This window comes from Anoplolepis gracilipes, chromosome 3 (genome assembly GCF_047496725.1).
Source record: "Anoplolepis gracilipes chromosome 3, ASM4749672v1, whole genome shotgun sequence".
In the NCBI taxonomy this organism is placed as follows: domain Eukaryota; kingdom Metazoa; phylum Arthropoda; class Insecta; order Hymenoptera; family Formicidae; genus Anoplolepis; species Anoplolepis gracilipes.
In genome coordinates, this window is record NC_132972.1 from 10830236 (window position 1) to 10846764 (window position 16529).

A 16529-nucleotide genomic window follows, 5' to 3' on the forward strand; every position below is an offset into this window, starting at 1 on the left:
TAGAGGAACAAACATAGAATCGGCGGATTCATTTAATCCACGATCGTAACAGCTGTCTATTCTCAAAATAATCGAAAGTGGTCTCTCTTTTGAAATGTGTTACTTAAAGACTCATTCAATCTTCAATATGTAAAAAAAATTTTTTAAATAATAATTCATTAAAATATTTTATGTTTATTTATAATTCTGTTACTATGGTTATCTTTGTAAAACACTATTATTTTTAAATAATATTTTATATTTTATAATTTTTTAAATAATATTTTATTAGAAATAAAATTTATTTTTATTATTTATATTATCCTGCATGCAAAATATTGTAAATATGCAATACATTCAAATTGTATTGCAAGCAAAATGTATAATTTGAATACGTTAACTATTCTTTTATTTAACAGCGATGTACAAATCCTTACGCCTTTTTTTTAATAAAATTGTCGAGACGGTTCTCGTTCCACATTTGCATGCTCCGTAACTAATACAGTAACCCGAAATTTATTGCACGCTCTTTCTTTCTGTACGTGCACAATTTCTCGCGTGGCTGTTTCGGCAGTTTATTCCTGTAGACGTTTGGCGACACGGTCATCGGCGAATAGTAATTGTTCGCAAGCTATCGTGCCTAGTTACTTGAGCCGAAACGTAGTTTAAACAACCCGTAACGCGGCACGAATTCTCACTCCAAAGTCTTCGTATTCGCGTCACGTCGGCGTTGCGATAGTACGACAATGGCATGCGATTTACTTAGGAATCGATGGTCGAACCTCTCGAGAGAATCGCAAAACCATTTCTTCTTTGCTTGCCAATATTCTCAAATTTCATATTTTTTATGCACATACAGATATAATATGTGTGATACTTGCGAAAGTAGTTGAAATGTACGGCAATATATCTTTCACCAACTTGACGTTTCACATATTGCATTTTTCACTTGAAAAACTTATTAAAGTAGCACATTGTGCTACTTGTATTATTTTGAGCAACATTATTTTTTGTGATATTTTATATGTAAAATAATTACGTATATAAAAGAACCATTGATAATTATATATATGTATGTGTAAAACAAATATATTTATAGAATTATAGTGTTTGTATAAGAATAATATTAATTTGCATATTTTATAAAATATTAACACACGCGAATAAAGGTTTTTTTTTAAATAGAACGATAAGTATTAAAAAATTCTTATTTGTTTTCTCAATTACCTAAAGAGTAATAAATTCTTCTAAATCTTTGATGAGATATCATTCCAGTAATAATATTCATAAACGTCTTCGCTAGAGTTACATTTCACTGTAAAAGAGCATCTGTCATTTCTGACAATTGATTTCCGGCAGAGAGCGGTCGCGTCTTCCGAAAGGAGAAACTGCAACGGAATTCGGATCTCACGGCACGAAACATTTAAACGGGTCGAGAGCTTAATAGCGGCTTGTTTCCATCGGGAAAGCGGGTAGCCAGTTAAACACGTGCAGTTTCGACAGGCAAGACCGAAAGCACGAGCGCGCACGTAACGCGAGCTTCAGCCAGTTTGGATGCCGGAGATAGCTAAACTGTTTCCCAGGCTCATAGGCCGGTTCGGGTTAAGGGAAACACGGCCGACCATGGTATTCCCGTGAGATAGTTACACGACTCACACGTCGCGCCATTGCCACGTCGAAGGAAGCAGTTCTCCGTCAATGACAGTTTGAAAACAGATTAATCACGATTTCTTAGAGTCTCGTTTATTGTTCTTTCTCTAACTTTAACAACGGATAAAATAAAATGTTTCTCTTATCGGAAAAGAGTTCATTTTATACAAAAGTTATTCTTCTATTCTATTTATTTATACAGAAATTATTCTCCTGTCGGAGAAAAATTGATTTGATCTAAAATGTTGGTTCCAGAAATATCATGCATGCTGATCTCTACCGTTAGTATCTATCGATATATGATCGATCACTTGAGCAATCTCGTATTCCTCAAATAGAGTTTCGCTTTGCCAGCGATTGTAACTTTCAAGAATCCATTTCATATATTTTCGCCATCGTACATTCTCGTTTCTCCAGAAAGATTCCTGCTCCTAAACAAACCTTATTCTAATCTTTTACTTTTATAGATATTTGTTCAGACAGATCTTTGATTTCGTAGATTCTCGGTTTCACGTATTTAAATTTTAAATTTTTACAAAATCTTCTTTACTTTGCATCATGATATGTTTTTTATCTCAGTAAAAAGATTCTTAATTTCAGATTCTTCTCATGATATCTTTATATATTTCTTTATAATCCCCCTGTCATGTATTTTAACATTCCATAAAATCGAGCTTCGGAAAATATTTGTCGATTCTATATGACATATCAAACAGATATTTTTAATATCATAATTGTGTTTATTTATGTAATAGTCATAATTACATTACATAATTATAATTTGTATCTAAAATTTCTAATAATTACGTAATTAAATGCAAGTAAAAAAGTTTCCTATTTCAAATTCTATATTCTGTAATTTAATTTACTTGCAGAATAAAAATTGAATATAAAAATATTTTTCAGCTGTGTTGCCATGTTTTGTGCACAATTTTAATTATTATATTTTCAAAATAAAATTGAGTTTTATAAAAAATTTTAATCAAACAAAAATTTTCGTCAAACTATTTGCGAGAACGAAAATAAATATTTATTTATAAAACTATTATTCTCTCATATTTTTGCAATTTTGCGTGTAACGTGGATAAATATCGCTTGACTCAAGTCTACTAATGTTTGTCATTTGTTCGTAACATATGATGTAATTACTGTTTGAAATAGTGGCTATTTTTAAATCGCGAACATCTGGAGATATTAATATTATGTAACACTGATATACATACTTTTAGAATCGATGCAGTTTGATATTCCGTATACTCTCAATTTAACTCGAATTACGCCTGATTTATTGCTTTTATCAAAAACTATTTCGTGCATTTTATAAGGAAAATAAGAATTTTTAAGAAGATAAGTTAGATCAATTAGCTGTTTTATTAAAATTATTATATAAAATTACTCAAACGTGTTTTTTATTGATGATATTAAATTTTTTTTTACTAAATTGAAACATTATCCATATTAATTAATCTTGTAAGTCACGTGTTTTTTCACTTCCATGTGAATTACTTAACGTTGAAGCAAATCGCGAGATAATTACCATGGAGGAGAAATTTCTACGTTAGCGTGTCTTGATACATCCTCATTTCAATTCCACAGAGATGCCTGGGTATTCATGGAAATTGAATTTGTAATATGAATGCTACATAGCTGTGCTAGCTAGTTACTGAGCGAAGGTGCTATCGATATTCTACCTGCGATGGATTAGTCCAACTTGAGGAAGGAGTCCTCACCAAATCCATTATCTCGCGCTCGTTCTCTTTATCCGTCTCGTCGTATCGTCTCGAGGACCGAACTGTGATTGAATCGTCTCTACTTTATTCTAGCAATAATCGGGCATCCATATTCGCGGCGTAATTATGTGACGGAAATTACATTCAATGTTCATTGTATCGGCGAATCTTGAGAGTGCGAAGCCTCGAAACACTCTCGCGTGGTTCTCCGCGCTAATCTATTTCGATCACTAATTTCGGCAGTTAATTTTAGGAAGCCCAACCGGCAGTAATGGGGTTTGCGGCGTGGAACAAGCTTCTCGTTATCGATAATGTCGACGGTGCGGCTGTATACCGGATGTGAGAGGTTGCTTGTGTATCGGGAGCACGTTTGAAATTTCGGAGGGGAAAGAGCTGAACTGCGCCAAGCATCTCCTCGAAACGCCGAACTTGATCTTTCATTTGCTCGCCCAGGTTTGCGGTCGCCCCGGGTTTCGCGAACTTTCTCAAGCTCTCGCATTGTTTATGCAATTGTGGTACTCACAACGCCGTGGCTATTAATTTTCAACTTTCGTCACGCGGTATTATCAAATAAAATTGTTTGCAATATTTTAATAACCTTTTAAATTTTATATATAAATTCCCTTGTTATCTATGTAAATTAAATTATAATTATTAAATATCCAATAGCTGTGAACAAGATTGTCATCATAACTTTTATCACGATTTCTCTTTGGTTTTCAACAAGTCCTATAAGTTGTTTTAATTAATAAACAGGATCTATTTAATTTGACATAAAGATACGGAATTTAACGTAAGATATCTTTTACATGCTACAAAAGTTTCAATATAGACCATCTATATATGCAATATGCATTTTAATTTAATATTTTATCCTACATTTTTTTTAAATAATAGAAGAATAAAATAAAATGCTTTCACTGCACATTTAAATATCTGTTAATGGCATATCATTAAATACTAAAGCAAATATCAAAGCAAATGGTTATATATATATATATATATATATATATATATATATATATATAAGATATATATATATATCAAATCTAGAAACGTTTGTAATCTATATAATAAGTATAAAAATGTACATTAAATTTTATATTTGTATAATAAATTTAAAAATGTACACTTTTAAATATTGTTTAAAAAATGTTAATTCAATTATTGTATTATAATAAAGTTTTATTGTAATAAAGTTAAATTTTTTGTTTAGATTATTGTAATAAAGATACCGTAAAAACTTTTCAATGTTATCTATTACAAATTATTATTAAGAACCAATTTATTTTTATCATTATTATTTGAATCAATTATTATTATTAAGATTCCAGTTTTAAATATCTCTTTCTAACGAAATGCCATATAAAACAATTTCATAAAATTAATCACACATATAACTTTTTACATAATTATATATTGAATAAACTAATATTACTTTATTGCAAATTTAATTTAGGAAATTTTATATTAACAATACGTCTAAGAGTTTTCTTTCTAATAGAATGTGTCTAAATCGAAAGCAATAACTCTTTTCCATGTTGTTCTATAAAATATCTTATTTATCATCGAATTTATTAATAATTTGCAAAATCTTATTGCAAATCTCGGTTCTTCTTTCTATATGGATATTATATTCTTACAATTTTATACAAGAATCAAATACATATACATATATCAGCAAGGTAATAAAACCAAGATTAAGATACAAGCGAATGTCTCGATCAGACGTTGAACTCCCGCAAACCCTCGAATGTACTATCAAAACGTAGACGTATGCGTCGACGATATACGATAAATCTACACGATTAAAATCCTTCTGGACCACGTAGATTGGCACTCAATTTTGTTGGGTTTGACCAGGCCGCGTAATGAAGTTTGTGGTGGAGGCAGCCTACCGATCTCTCGTACAGACAGCTGATGTGCAGCACGAGCAGTGGCTTCGACGCACCGCGAAACGAAATATCACTGACGAAACGACGAACCAAACGTGCTATTCTGCGATTATTCTGCGGTCTTAGGATGAACGAGTACAGAGAGAGAACATTACGCTTCTCTCGTTGCGGTTCGGCAATATATGCTGAGAATAAATTGTTTTCTTGGATAAACCGATCCAGTAGCCATTCTTGTTCAAACAAATATAAAGTCTATCATATCATTGATATTTAGAGTATTCTAGAATGGGCTGCGGAAGGAGGTGTAGAAAAAAGATTGAAAGGGGTTGGTGTACCTTAAAAACACCCTGGCTAATCCCGAGGGAAGTCCGGTATAGGTCTTTTTAATCCTTTTTTCTAATTTAGAGTATTCTTAAAGTGCAAATTAAAAAAATATATAATATTATATCGCTGTTTGTTGTACCTTACATTTTCAGTATATTATCAAAGCAATATAATAAAAAAATTTTGACAAGCAGATAGCAAATTGTAAATAATATCTTTTAGAGAATATACAGAAAACTATACTATTTTGTGATAAGAAAAAAAATAACCTCATAATAAACTTTGATATTCTTGCTTGTACGTGCATATTATATGTAATTATACTATTAAAATTTCCTAATCATGCCTGCGTTTTCTGTCAAAAATATACCTAAATACTGTAACACTCTTTAACGTTTCTATAAAAAAGAAAAAAATAATTTGCTAATAGTCAACATATAAAAAAAGCAAAAATTTACTTTGAAAATGTATGTATATTCTTTTACTAATTTTATTTTTTTAAATATTCATCATTGTAATTATTATATAATGTGCAGCATAAAGAAATTTAAATTGCTTTCTCAATTACCTTTTTTTATTTAATTGAATCTATTTTGTACTATTATTTAGTTAATATATAATCAACAAATTAGATTAAAATAATTTAACACTCACCAATATATAAATAATTTAAATAATTACATAATATTATATATATATATATATATATATATATATAAAATCTATATACATATAAATCTTATATAATTATTTTAAAAATATCTTGTTAAATATTTTAAAACAAAATAAAAAATATTTTATAAAATTATGAATTATTCTACTGTAAAGTTAAACAAGGAATTAATTGTATACAAGTAGCAAATAATTAAAGAAGAAGATATAAATATATATCTATATAAATATAAATCGCGTACTCCTAATAATTGCTCTGCTGTCACTCTGTTGTCTCCCCAAGTTTCCTTCTGCTCCGATATTAATTCTTTGTTATTTCTTTATGACACTTATGAGAACACGGTTAATTATGATCGCGTGATAATCAACAGAATACGACGAGTGCGTGGCACTTTACACGACTCTTGATGTTATCAGGCACAATGTGCAATAAACATTTATTGTATAGTAATGCTATGTATAGCTATTGCTAACGGATTTTCAAATAACGCATTCATGTTTTAAACTAATTTTATTATTACGCATTATATGTGAATAAATATACAAATTAAAATTAAAGATAAATTTACGAATTGCAATATTCGAGAATATAGTTAGATATATTCTTCACACGACAAATTTTGATTAAATAAATCTCGCGAAATACACAAAATGGACAAATTACAACGATATATAAACACAAAATTTGTAATATGCGATTGATAAATATCTAAATACGAAATTCACAATAACAGTATATATAACGACTGTATTTTATATAAGTTAAACACATTGTGATACTGCTCGAAATCAATCGGTATTTTATACTCGCAACATTTGATACATGACTGAAAAGTACAAAACTGACATATGTAAGAAATAGCGATGGAATTTTGTTTACATACTTGATAGTATGCCAGTGTGAAGAGTGGGGCGTCCCCCACTATAACGAGGAGCATCGAAGAAGGGGAAAAGGACAAAGATCGACGCGTCGAGAGACGAAAAGGTTATTATTATTCTTCTGTCAACATTCATATATTAGCAAGGTGAAATACTTAATGTAACTATACGAAGCGACTTCGCTGCCTGTTCGCTCAAATCTCGTCGCACAAATGACAAGGTCATGGCAACACAGCACGCTATATCGTAACATGATCTTGATACGTAGTCTTGTTATTCATGCGACGAGAGCCGAGTAAGTAGGCAGCAACGCGACTACCCCGTAGATTACTCTTCAAAACATGATCACTCATCGTAATTATTTTAATTAGCGATTATCGATTCATGTAATTGATCAATTCTCTCGATAAGAGACACGTAATACTATCCGTGAGTGCGGTGATGGTTATTCAAGTAACGAAAGGACATATCAATCAACTGCATTAATAATAATATATATGTTCCGTATAATTTTGCATTGAAGATCTATTATATTTGCAATATATTAATTAAATTTTGATTATATTTTCTGACAATCTATCACGTGTTAATTAAACATTAACTAGATTCTGATCACACAAGTGAAGCCAACGTTATTTTTGTATTTTTCAATCATTAACAAAACATTAAGTATAGTACCGATCGACTTCAAATGAAGAGACGTCGTGACATATTTAATTATAAAATACAATCCTTAAATAATATCGTTATAAAACTTGTACCTCGAGATTTGTCAACTAGATATTATATAAATCTCACGTTTAGATTCCTCGTTATAATTTGTCAAAACGCGTACTTCGCGAGATTAATTTGAGATCGAAATTTATCATGCGAATAAATCTTATATTTTCGAAAATTGTGATTCATAAATATTTATCTTTAATTCTGACTTATACATTTATTTACTTATGAAATAATAAAATTATTCCTAAATGCGAGCGTATTTATTTGCAACAAAAACAACATTGTTGCAACGAGTGTTCTGTCATTGCAATATAATAAAATGCATGACGCGCGTGATAATATTGGGAATGCAAAATACTACGCGATTATATTCTGATTAGTGCATAAGCGATCGTAAATAGCTATGTTCTTGCGAGTATATATAAATGCTGCAAAGAAATTACGCACGAGAGGAAAAGAGAATAAAAAAAAAAAAAAAAAAAAAAACAAGATGAAGAAATTGTGAGGTGCACGAAATTTATAACTTTCTATTATTTAGTTTATTACTTGCAATCTATGTAAAATTAATTGATGTTTAACTTCGCAATATTGGAACCTTGACATAGAATTATTAAACTACATTTTTTTATATAAAATAAAAGCACTAAGCAACAATTTTTCTCAATCAAATCTTAAATTTAAATTTAAAATTTTGTGGTTATAGCTTTGTGGAAATAAAAGTTTGTATTGAAAGTATATATACAGAAAAAAATTCGTTGACACAAAAAGCGCAGGTTTGTATATACATACATATATATAATAATATATTACAAGATATTTCATATTTTATATAAAATTAATGTCAAATTAAGTATAAAATAATCGTAATTAAATTTTTGACCATCATATCAAATATACAATATATATATATGAAAAATCGGAATAGTGCAGAACAAATTACAGGAAATAATAAGTTCATTTAATTATTAGAACGTAATAGAAAAATATTGTGCTATTAAAACTAATAATAAAATGTTTACATGTAATTTGAGAAAAGTAATATTTTTATAATAATTCTGTATATTATATATAAACAGATTTAATAATTTAATAATTACAGTTTTTGGAATGACAATCTAAATCTGAATTAATTTCTGTATACAATTATTTCTCGAAAAAATTTACGCTATTAAAGTATGTCATTACACACAGTACAGTTTGCAAACTGTCAATGTGGTACGTACAATACTGTAACAGCAACTTTATTTGTCAGAAATGTGCAATCACGCTCATTTGATGCGGGTAATTAATCTCTAATTTACGTGGTAGAGATTATCGAAAAACTAGCTGGTTAAATTAAGCATAAAAATAACAGAAATAATAATTCAACGCGTAAAATACGTAAATTACACAGGTTTTATAACTACATGTTACAGCTTTTTTCATAGCACATTTTTCAAGTGTATTAAATAATTTAGAGTAATAAGTAGAGAGAGGGAGACATAAATATAATGTAAATAACTAAAAGTGTACTAAAATATCTTTTGTAATGTATTTGTTGTTTGTTTATGATGACAACAACACTCTTCAATTTGTCCAGATTCGTTTCTTTCTTAAAAATTTCTTGGACATGAATCAATATTCAATAGATTTATATATTATATTATATTTCTATTATTTTAACATATAAATAAATTCATAATAATATCGAAATTGGAATTTTCTTTGCGCCATATGACTTTCAAAATGTTACGAAAATTTTCATAATTATCTACACTTTTCTACCTCGTAATCCGACATAGCATGTTAAATTGCCGTGCAATTTGCTCTCACATTAATATCCAACCGTATGCCCTAGTGGTACATCAAAGGTCTGAAAATTGTCTCTTTATGAAAATTTCGGATGTTCATGTGTACATAATGAAAGCGCGCGAAAGATATATGTAAATTGCATGTAGCATAAAGCTCGATAGAACTTTCGCATTTCGCGTCAATATTACATTTTGCATCTATCATTTCGCGAAACGTACGTTCGGTTGAAAATTAAATCAATAAAGCTAACGGCAGAAAATACGAAAGCGGACAAAAAAAATTGTAAACCTGCTTTAAGACAAGCAGATTATAAGCTTCGGGGATGCGCCGTATAGAGAAAGTTTCGTTGAGGTCAACTTTCTCCGATCCAAGATTCTTCAACAATAAAATTGTACGACAAGTAGCAATGCTACCGTAATGGTTTTCTCATTCAAATTTTTGCATCAATTCCTAATGAAAATATATGAGGCTAAACCCAGCAAAGTCGATAAAAATCAAAGTTTGATATCTGGTAAAATTTCAAATACACATCAAATGTATAGAAAATAAACGTATAGAAAAAAAATGTATAGAAAAAAAGTGTATAGAAAAAATGTGCAGGAAAAATTTTTATAAAAATAAGAAAAGTAATGTATAGAAATACGTATAGAAAAATATATATGTATAGAAAAATTTTTTATAAAAAAAGATAAAGATTGTTTCACAAATTATAGATAGAGATATTTTAAAACACATCAAAGATTCGATTATACATTTTTACACACAACAAATATTTTAAATATAATTATTATATTGTATTTAATATAGTCTTATCCTGTTTTGATTTTATCAGTGCACAGTTTGTTAATGCCAAAAGATAGTAAGTTAATTTAATTAGTTTATAGTTAAGTTATTTTAAACTTAAAAATTTCGTTTCTTGACTTAACTTTCTTTCTATATTATAAAAAGATTATAATTAATTTTCTGCCCTACTTTTATTCATCGCATTTTATCAATTAACATCCATTAACGGAAGAAACTGATTGGGTAGCGACGATTACATATGAAAAGTTCGTAGAAAAGTCATATATATTTCAAATTTACCCACGAGTCTCTCTTATAGAGGAAGCGCAATGCTCACAAAAATAAAATATTTTCCGTTAAAATGCTAATAAAAATAGTAAATATGCTTACAAACATTATTATATATTTATTAATAAAATTTATTATAGCATAGCTGCAAATATCTGTATATTCACTGAAAGATTAATTATACTGCATACGAAAAAAAGCACAAATATGCGGTAGATTTCAAAGTTCTTTTCATCATCAGTAAAAAGATCGATGTGAAAAATTATACAAAATCATAGAAATGATCGAACTTTTCGTGCAATGTCAATTAGTACTTCTATTCATCGCATTTTATTAATTAACGTCCATCGGGAAGAGATTGATCGGGCAGGGAATTAATGCATTTAATTAGCGACGACTACATATGAAATTTCCCTATTATAATTTATTCGGAAAACACTTGGCATCACACATACGTGCATATGTTTATGTACGTCCTCTGCATTTCATCATTTATTTTTTATTTACTCTACTCGCGATGCATTCCACTGAGGAAATTTCTCTCGCGTGTCTTCAGCATATTCAATAAAAAGTGATCTCTCTAAGCAGAGATTTTTTATTTTTATTTCTTTTTTTTGCTTGGCAGTTCGTAGATCCTGCTACATATATTTAAATTACGTGAGACAAATGTAACGTAAGCTGCATGCATATTTTAAGCATAAAATGAGAAATAAATACAATTTATATATTATATTCTGAAGCAAATGTTGCTGTTATATTTAAAAATAAAAAAGTAAAAAAAAAGTATTTTTAAATATATAAAAGCGATTTTAAATTTACAATTCTATAACAAAAAATAAAATTAAATTAAAAAAATAAAACAGATTATTTTGTGGATTAATAAATTACAGAAATAATTTTTTTAATTCAATATATATTTATAATTTTATATAAATTAAATTATATGACAATTAAAAAATTAGTAAAACTCTCACATGTAAAAAAATTTACATTTTTCAGATTAGTAAGAGTTAAATGCGGTTAATATTGAATTTTATATATTGCGTTATAATTTCTGAAAGATATAAGTATTACTGATATCTATATAAAATAAAATATTTATAATAAAAAATTGAAAACATTTTAATCCGTATCTGAAATAAATAAAATATTAATACGATTTATGTAGAGAAAAATTTGCATTAATTAATCATTACTAGTGTCAAATCAATTTTTCATTGCAATTTTATTTGGTATTATTTTCCATTCTTATATAAATATATAATAATAAACATTTGCTAAACTAAAAAGATAATACAAATAGTTGATTATATGAAGGTGAAAAACGTAGGAAAGAAACTTTCAAATATTAGTCGGGCAAATAATATTTTTGAACGCGCGCTTTAGAACGAAAATATTTACGCGCAATATGAAATGCAAATTTCCAATGGACTCAACATGGTGGTTACTTAAAAAAATAGTCGTGACTCGTATTTATTGCAAAAGCAAAACGTTAACGAGAGAAATTATGATTGTGAACGTTCGCACATCAGTCATTTCTGTCAGATTGCGATCAACTGTCTTTTTTTTTATCACAATTTATATTATCACTAAATATATGCGATAGTATAATAAATAAAATTAAAAATTGTGCAGTTATACTATTGTACTAAGAGCATTAAATTAGCGAATATTAGATTCGTCAACAAACGTGAATATAAAGTTCTTAACTTTTACATACAGTGTGCGCTATATTCACACATTACATTCATCGGATACTTCCTGAAGATGCAAAAATGCAATTTTCTGCATTTGCGAAAGGCTTCGAAGCCGTCTTTAATGACAGCAAAAGTACTTCGTAAGGAACTCGCGTGAAAGCGTAGAATAAAGTAGCGTATAATATTCGAAGAAATCTCATTATTCATGACAAAATCAAAGCTCTCATTCAACTTCTTCATTTGCGTACAATTTATACATGAGCATGCATCATGTGTAAATATTTAAATGATTACACATTTTGCAGTAGTTCATTTAGTTGTAATGTGCTAGAATATGTGCAATAGAACTACGAGATTATAATAAATAATATAGCAAGCATTAATTAACACCAACTAGGTACCTTCATGATATTAGATTGCCATGAGAATTTCTTACGCACAGTTATGTACAGCATATGTACAGCAATAAAATTTTTCTACCTTTCAGAGTACTTTCAGAGTCAGTGCACTTAAATGTAAACAAGGATAATTCATTCATGGAGACATGCATACATGGCTTGCTTGAATCGTAAGCTAGAAGACAGACAAAAAAATCCACCTCATGTTGATTAGTCTTTTGAAATTACTTTGTCTCCAACTGCATTTTTTATGATATTTAGAAAGTAATTTTAGTCCCTCTTTTTATCCCTCTTTTTTCCGTAGAATTCAACATTCTTTTATCTTAATATAATATTAAAGTAGTATATCATTGTTAATACAAAATTGTTAAGAACTTCAGCACAATGTTATACAAATAAAGATTTTTCTTTTTATGAAGAAAACAGAAGCAATATTATTATTAAAGATTATAAAAGAGATTCTATAATACAGATAAGTACCTTTAAATACAAAGCATCAAAATATATGTTTTTTTTAGTAAGTTATGTGCCGTAACTAAAATGTTATGCTTTCATGCACATAGAAAGTATAATCAATATCGTGTTTAATATGTAATACACTCTTCATTTTGCTCAGCATTTGATTATATGTCAACATTTACCGGGTCATTAAATCTAAACATCGAGAAATAAGGTGTTATTAACGCAGCATTAACTTAATGTCGCTTGTATGTACGCTAATTACTGCGCTGCATCGTAAATAAAGTTAGCCAATTTATGTAATTAATTAGTCACTTAAAGCCGATTGATTTGTCATTATTTGGTAAACCAGAAGCACACGTAGGCAAAATTCATTTGTAGAACTTACGTTCGACTATTGTCTTAAATCGAATCCAAACAAAAGAGGCGAACGAGATAGAATAGTAATGACAAACTTGCACACTATGCTAAATAATGCAACAAAATGAAGGAAAGATATAAGATTTTATTGTCCATTTTTATAGTTTATAATCTAAAAAGTTTTCGTTTATTTTTACTCGTTTATGATATGAAAACTAATGTGATATTTCTCGATATATAAGTTATTAATACACAAAAAAATTTTTTAATTTATTCTTCCTGCAATTATAAATGCAAAATTTTTGATCCTTACTTTATCCTTTTTTACGTACATTAGAAATATTTTGTGTTTTGAAAATGTTTAATAACATTAATTGGAACTAAAATTTTCTGTAACAAAACAAACGATATTGTACACGCTACGCGTGAATTTGAAAGATTCACTGACATTTCGCGTTATGTGGTCATCTAAATTTTTTCCGTACAATTTTATGAAGCGTATTGCCGACCTCTTTCAGGATACGTGCCTGCACCGAGAAAGAGCACTGTGTGCCACGTGGCCAATTTTCTTCCGACAATATTGACCTTCCTGACGCTCCGGCGCGGGGACAAAAATTTCTACAGATTTCGTGCTATCGCAACCGGTGGGAACGAGACGAGATATATCCGATGAGTGAGCTAATCCACAACGTTCGACGTGGAGACTCGATTTCGCTGCGGAATTATCGAAAGCATTGAAAGCTTTAAGCCCCGAAACGCGAGGGGCTTCGGGAAATTCGAGATTTATATTCTCCATGCAATGCGTCCCCGGAAAAAGAGGAAGAAGTCTTTTGAATAACCGACCGCGCATTGATCCGTCTCTACATTTCGGTAAATAGCAGAACAAAAAGTCGTTGTAGTGTACAATCTTTTAAAATCTCCCGAGCGTTTGTAGACGATCTTAATACTTCGCTTAGTTATCCTTATCTCTTATGGGTAAAAAAAAGATTTGAATAAAATTTTTCAACAGTCAATATAATAAAATTGTAAAACGTGAGCAACATAAGTAAGAATACAGTTTACATTTGAATCATACATGGATAAAAACGCACACAGAATATAGACACGGGAAGATGCAATGGTGTATAAAAAACTTTGTTCAGGAAGTTGTACATCTAAAACGGAAGACATTTGTCACAGCGCGGAAGTATTATGCCGACAAAATGTACCGCAAAGAAAGTCCTCCTAGACTTCGATTCCTTTCATTCTCTTTGGTTATTTCATGTCCGCCGTAGAAATATATAATCGTAAATGTGAAACATTGCGCATGCTACTCCTCGCACTCTCGCCAAGTTTGCCTTGTCCAGGAAGTCAAGCATGCATCACGAGGTCGAGTGTCATTAAATCGTTAATCGCTTTCACGTCTCCTCTTCTCTCTCCTTTGCTCTGTTTTTCTATCTCCCTCTCTTACTCCAACACGGTGAGAGCAGCGGTGAAAGCCGAGCGCAAAAGTTTGAAAGCTTCCTCAAGTGACGTTGAGGCACTTTCAATCGCTGCCGCGGGTACAGACGATCGCTGGCGCTTCGTGAAGGTGCAAGAAACACTGATCAATGATAAATGATCCTAAGGAGCGAAAGCTGATCTTTTATGACGATGGACAAGAAGCAACTCGATCATTAAATTAGGATATATCATTGAAAACATAACGCCAATTAAAAGCTGCAATAATGTTGAATTTTTGCCTACTCTGTTAGAATAAAAATAAAAAAGTTTTGCTAGAACAAACTAATCACTTTGTGATTGATATTTTACGATTTTGATCAGTAATTGTTACGTCTATAACATAAATATTTTGTTTAAAATTTTTTTAGAAATTTTATATGCTTATATAATCATTAATTAATAATTGCTCAGAAACTATCTTTATCAATTAATAAATTGTGATTTTATCCATTAATTGTCATTAATAAAACTTTTTTAAGATAAAATTTGACAATGAAAAAATGAATTTTATATTATTTAGATATATTTTACATGGATTAATAATCAGTCGCTTATATAAGATTAAATGGCAACAATAGAATAATTAAAACAATTTTTTTAAATTGTAGTAAAATTAATTATTGAATTTAATTTAGCTGTGGAAAAAATCTTTTTAAAATAAAAAAAATCTCGCATTATATATGTAATTAATTTATATCAGTATATTTACTCTTTCTCTTTTTACTTAGAATTTCAGATATATCGAATTCGTATCAATGGTGAATTTCTGTGAATGCTGCAATAAACTCAATTGCGTAATATGCAAGAGAATGGAAGTCGATAAAATCTAAAATCCATTTTAGCAATCAGAATTACAGTAATGTATGTATATGTAAGCACATATGTATGTATATGTATATGTATAAAGATGTAATTTCAGTTCTTTTAGGGCCCGTTTTTTTTATGTCAGTTAACTTTAACCTTCGATTTATTATTTTTGGTTTATTAAATTATATCTTCGTCTCTTTCAGATAAGTTCAAGAGAAAGAGATAACGAAGATATAATATTTGAATTAAAGTTGAAATTAATCGATGTTTGAAAAATACCAGCTCTTACTGCACTAACAAATTAATATTTTACCGCATTCTTGCAAAACTTATTCATTTATATATTATGTACATCGATCGCCAGAGGAAGTTTGCTATCTGCTTTTCTGCCATAAATAATGCCAAACAAGTGATATGTCGATGTTTTTGATCATCGATTATATGTTCAAATATAATCCGTTTGTAAATTGATTCGCTATGTTTAATATCGGCAATCAACGTTAATCTGCTTAAACGCCGAGTATGTTTTCCGATAACAGCGCATTCTGCTAATTAATACCATTCGTAATTAGTAGATTACTCACTGTATGTGTAAAACATGTAATCCTGTGT